This window comes from Manis pentadactyla, chromosome 7 (assembly GCF_030020395.1).
Source record: "Manis pentadactyla isolate mManPen7 chromosome 7, mManPen7.hap1, whole genome shotgun sequence".
Taxonomy (NCBI): domain Eukaryota; kingdom Metazoa; phylum Chordata; class Mammalia; order Pholidota; family Manidae; genus Manis; species Manis pentadactyla.
In genome coordinates this window covers 66,277-72,482 of record NC_080025.1, presented here as the reverse complement: position 1 = coordinate 72,482, position 6,206 = coordinate 66,277, and positions in this window count along the sequence as shown.

The window sequence follows — 6,206 nt, the reverse complement described above, 5'->3', positions numbered from 1 at the left end:
GGAAATATATTCAAGTCTCCAAGTTATGCATACACTCTTAATTATAAAGATTTCTATGTGGGGCTTTCTGTATACACAGTAAGCTAAAGAAGAGTTTATCCTGATGTCTCCAACCGGATCTATTATCAGATGGATATCGTCACGTACTCTCCTTGCTTATCTGTAACCTCCCACTGCAATACTGAGAAATCAAGCTCCCGCCATCCGTGATGATAGGACCCAGAACTGAATACCTCTTGACTAAGCCCACCCACCATCTCAGAGAGACCTAGGTGTCATGTTACTTAGGCTACAAGCATCCTCCAGAGGACACGTCAGCAAGCCACAAGCCCACCTTTCCTCTGACCCCTCCCCTCAAAGATTCCACCAACAACCCTGGCCATAAAAAGCCTGTCTCTTGACCTATTAGAGATCCTCTTTTTCCTTTGTTCTGCTGGCCAGGACAGAGGGGTCCCTCTCAGGTTCAGTAATAAACCTGCCTGGACTGTTGAGTTTGCATCCCTTCTCTTCTTTCACGTGATTTATTTAATTCATTGATTGCTCCGTTATAGATAACAGATATAGCCATTCCAGCACAAAAGTTTCTCATGAACATGACAAAACACCCATTTCACCTTTAAGATTGTAGTTTTTCATTATCTGGAGATGAAGACCAAATATACCTGGGAAATATATATTAGGTCATCTGAATGACTAAATGTGTATTTTTCATGACTCGTTGACTCATTATATCAGCCCTATACCCTTCTATGTAAGTGGCTGAAACCAAGTAATGAAAGACAGACAAACAGAGAAAACAAGTTTAGTATTATGTATCTCTCTGGTTTATATGGGAGATTCCCAGCAAAACGTATTAAATTCCCCAAATGACCCGAACCATCACTGTAAATGCCATCTTCATCTAAAAATAAAAGAAAGATGTTGGGTGAGGGGGGCGGGGATGCTGGTTAAGGAAGGTTTTCAGGCAAAGCACTGTAAAGAGGGTTCGGTTGTTATTCAGTTAAATGTTTGCCTTTGCCTGTGCCAAGAGTTTCTAGATTTAATCATTCCCCTCTTCATGGTTCAGAGTAGGAAACACCCTTACAAATGGAGATTTCCCTTGTACATGTAAATTCATGCAAAGGTGAACTTCTAGTGGGTTTTCAGAGCTTCTCTTGTGTTTGCGGTTTCTCAAAAATAACCAGCTTACAAAGAGGCATATCCTGGGGTGGCAAAATAGGTGGCTCTTCAGATCTCTAAAGTCGCAGGACGTTTGGCTCCATTATAGCTTGAATTGCCAAAATTCAATGGTTCAGTCTGACCGCCGCGAGGTAGCGCCACCTGCCCTGAGCAGAGAGCACGTCCCCGGGTGGCAGTGCAAGGAGCCCTCGGCGGCCGCTCACCTGCGCTGGGCGGGCGCATCCCCTGCATCCGCCTGGCTTCCCGCGGGCAGATGGGAGCACATCTTTCTCATTGTCCAGGGAGGCAATGACAAAGATGGCCAACGGAAAGGTGAGTGGATGCAGGGAGAAGCCGCCTGGGCACTGGCTGCAGGGGGCTCAGCCTCGGGATGTCCTGGGACGAAGGGCTTGCTGTGGAGACTGGGGTTTTTTGATTTCTGTACGCGGTGTGCATGGACAAGGTTTTCCCAGCTGGTTCGTTGGAGAGACTGTGCTTTCCCCACCGTGTGTCCCTGGCTCCTTGGTCCTGGACCAGCTGCCATCTTTTCTATGATAGCCCTGCTTCTCTGGTCCTCGCAGCTTCAGGACCCAGGTTCCAGCTGGGAGTGAGGCGTGCAATCCGTGCTCTTTCGGGTTGGTCCGCTGTACGGGGTCCCCTGTGGTTTCACACAAATGTGGGCGGTTCTGTTTCAGTGAAAAATGCCTTTGAAATTTTGATATCGACTGCATAGAATCTACAGATTGCATTCAGTAGTACGGTCGTTATAATGACACTAAGTCTTGTAATCTGTGAGCACTGTCTATATTTGCGTCATCTTCAGTTTCTTTTGTTAGTGTTGAGAGCACAGGTGTGGGGACAAGCACTGCGCGCTTGTAACCTGTTGTCCCAGAGCAACCATGTGTCCACAGGCCCCTCCTTCTGGCAGTATGCTATGTATATGGTACATACTTATGCCTGGGTCTGGCCAAATGCTGGCCCGCCTTATTGCAGGAAACATGCTGGCGGGAGGCAGACCCCTCTGATGAAGGTTTGTATTGTGAGGTGCTGGTGCATATGAATAATCCCTTCCAGCAAAACGCGTAGTGTAGTCCTAAATCACAGTCCCTCTTTGGCTCCTACATAGTCTCTGCTTCCTCATCGCATATTAGCAGTTCCCTCCATCACCATGGTGTGGCACCCAGCCTTGCCCAGCCGGCCGCTCCTGGACTCCCTGACTCCCTGACTGTGAGTCCCAATGACCTCCCATGTCGTCCACAACATCTCTTGGTATTTTTCGATCTCTTGAATGCTTTCCAATCACAACTAGCCCAGTTGTGTTTGCAATGGGTTTATGTTACGACACCACAAGTCCTTCCTCTCCTTGTTTAAGTGGATTCCTAGGTATTTTGTTGTTTTGGATGCAGTTGTAAATAGGATTATTTTCCTAACTTCTCTTTGTGATGGTTGGTTATTAGTGTATTGAAACTCACCTGATATTTACATATATATATACACATACATTATCTTAAAGCTTTATGGATGTTGTATACCAATTCTAAGAGTTTTCTTGCTGGATGATGTGAAAAATTGTAATTCAAATGTGCAGTGTTTGTACCACAAGCTGGTTCATCCACAACGTCTGACATAGTGGCCACCAGCATCATCTTGCCACGGTGCCTCTTAACTCCACATGCCCTCTGAAGGGCAATTTCTTCAGCGCTTTGGAAGAACAGGATCCGCTGTGCTTTTCTGGTGTGGTATGGATGTAGTTTTGAAAAGGAACACATTGTTCAGCAAGTTCAACAGCAGAAAATATTCACAGTATCAGTGCAAGTACTCTTTATGTGTCCAGTCATTGTCCCCCACCTTTGTCACCTCACCACATTGGCCACTTCAAGTGAAATGCTCCAGTGTGTTTTACCCAAAGCAGGCACACTTTTCCAGGGAATTGCCACCTAACCCCATAATGAGGAAATCATTATAGCCTCCACTTTGGAATTCAATCCAAAGGCCTAGTTCAAGTTTCACCACCTGCCCCAAGTGTGTGAAAATGGCTGTGTCCATTGTGATCCAATTTAATGTTTAGAAACTGTTCCTGCGAGTACCTCAGTTTGATTTCGTGGATACCTCATAAATGCAGAATCATAGAGTACCTGTTCCTTCCGTGACTGGCCTAAATTAATCAGCATAATGAAATTAAGGTTCACCCATGGTGTAGAGTGTCAGCTTGTCCTTACTTTTTAAGGCTGAGTAATAGTCCACTGTGTATGCACTGCATTTTGTTTATCCAGTCATCTGTCGATGTGCACTTGGATGGTTTCCATCTTGTAGCTACTGTGTATAATGCACGGTAAGAACATGGGTGTGCAAACCTCTGTTCCAGTCTCTGCTTTTAAGTGTTTTGGGAATGTACCTTGAAGGAGAATTGCCAGAGCACTCATTCAACCAACATTTAAGGTTTTTGAGGAAATGCCATCCTGTTTTCCATAATGGATGCACTATCTTATTTGATGCATTTCTACAGCAGAACATTTTTGCTGTGTATATGAATCTACCCCATCTTGTGAACGTATTTATCTGTTTTTGGACATTTGCTTAATTTTTACATTTTTCAAATATTGAGCAGCACTGCTATGAACCTTTGTGTTGCTGTAAAGTTATGGTTCATGGTTGTGGTGACTGGTGTACGGTGTATAGATTTTGGTGAGTCAGATATGGTTTATGATTTTGGAGCATGGTTATGATATATTGTTTGTGCTCATGGCTTACGATTTTAGGGTTATGGTGTATGGTTTGTGGCTGTGGGTTGTGGTTATTATGTTTGGAATATGGTTTATAGGTTAGGGTTAGGGTTTTTGTGTTTGATTTTTAGTTGACATTATGGATTGTGGTTACAATGTATGTAGCATAATGGTTATGGATTAAGATTATGGATTTTGGTTAGGATTTATGATTATTCTGTGTGGGTTAGGATTTTTGATGGGGTTTTGTTTTTTGTTACAGATTTTTGTTAAGGATGGTTATGAGTGGAGCATGGCATAAAGGTTAAGGCTTAAGGTGTGTGCATTATGTTAGTGTATTATGGTTATGAATCATGTGTTAAATTTTAGAGCTTTTGTTTTAAAGGTTTTATTGTATGTAGTTATATGATTCTATGGTTTATAGCTTTATTGATTTTCTGGTATGGTGTATGTTAGAGTTAGGATTAAGGAGTTAGGGAACCCCTTATGTTTCCAGTGGTTAGGGTTCAGGTTAGGATTAGGGCTGGTGATGGGGCTGGGGCTAGGGGCTAGGAACTAGGGGGTTAGGGTTAGGGTTGGTGTTGGCATTGGGTGAGGGTGAGGGTTTGGTATCAGGAGTAAAGGGCAAGGTTTGTGTTGAGGGTTATATTGAGGGCTAGGGTAGGGTGAGGGTTTGGGTTGGGGTTTTTGGTTGGGGGTTATGGTCAAGTGTCAAGATCAGGGTTTAGGTTTGGTGTTGCAGTGGGGAGGGGTTGTGGTCGGGTTGTGTTTAGGGTTTAGAATTTAGGGTTGGGCTTTGGGTTAGGGGTTAGGGTCATGGGTTGGGGCTCATATTGGGTTTGGGTTCAGGTTTGGGGTTTCTGAGTCCAGTCTAGAAATATTTCTTGCAATGAGATCAAGTACCTGTGTCTGGTAACCAATCTACCTGCTACCTGATTCATGAATCATTAAAGAAATCAATGTAGATCTTCAAATTTACTTGTTTGAGTTTTGTTTTTTAATACATAAGATTCATCTCTGTCTGCATGCACTGATGGTTCATTCTTTCTTTGGCTGAATAGTATTGCACTTCATTTGTAGGGGAGGAAAATAAATTTCCCTTTTGCTCTTTTAGGTTCTTGGCTGAGACCGTGCTGGTAAGAGAGATTAACAAGAGAGAAGAAAAACAGAATTTTAATAATATGTATACCTGCTACATACATGGGAGATGCCCAGGAAAACTGAAACACTACAGGGAATGGCCCAATCCATCACGTTTAATACCTCTTCAGCTGAAAAGGAAAGGAGGATGTTGGAGTGGGGAGCTAATTAAGGGAAGTTATCAGGCAAAGCACAGTGAACCAAGGGCATGGTTGTCATGCATATTTACATCCATGCCTCCTCCATTGATAAGTTTCCAGAAATTCAGACATCCTTGTATTCCTGGTACAGAGAGGAAGATACTCTTACATGTGGAGATTTCCCTTATAAGTGTACAATTCCCTCAGCAGGGTCACATCACTCAGTTTTCAGTGATTCTTCTGTGTCTGTTTTTTAAAAGTAATCAGCTCATAAAATCTTATGTCCAAGAGGCTATTTTGTAGTGGCCTATTCTGGTCCCCATTCCATGGAGGTATCCTAGTTTTCTATGCATTCATCTACTGAGGCACATCCTGATTTCTTTGAGTTTTTAGCTATTATGATAGAGCTATGGTGTAAAATTACATGGTGGGTTTTGTTGGGACATAGTTTTTCAAAGCAGTTGTCTAAATAATGGACGCACAATTCTTGGATGCTAATGTGAGACTTTTTTAAATGGCAAAATATTTTTTGACAGTTTTTTAAAATGGATTTTTAATAAATTGAGTATAAATAAAATATGTAATTGGCAAATATTTTGTCCCATTTTGTTTCTTGTGTTTGGGCTCTCTGAACAAGATCTTTTAGAGTAGAAATTTTAATTCTATAAAGCCCACATGACTGATTATTTTTCCTTTGAAGATAGGCTTTTGGTGTTGGTTGTTAAAAGTCATAAACAAGATTGTGTAGATTTTCTTTTACCTAGAATTTTTATAATTTTGCATCTATATTTTGTCTATGGAGAATTTTGAGTGAATTTTGGTGTAAGTTGCAAAGCTTGTGTCTACCTTCATTTCATTCTGTCTGGTCTCCCAACAAATTGGAGAAGACACGACAAAAATCTTTCCCACTGCCGCTTGAATTTCCAGTTTTGTGGTTCATAAGTGTAGCCACGAGGGGGCGCCACCTTCCCTGGGCTGTGAAAGCCCACCGTGGCCCTCTTTGTGAACCCTCGGAGCGCATGCGCGGCCAGGCCCCGGGACTTGC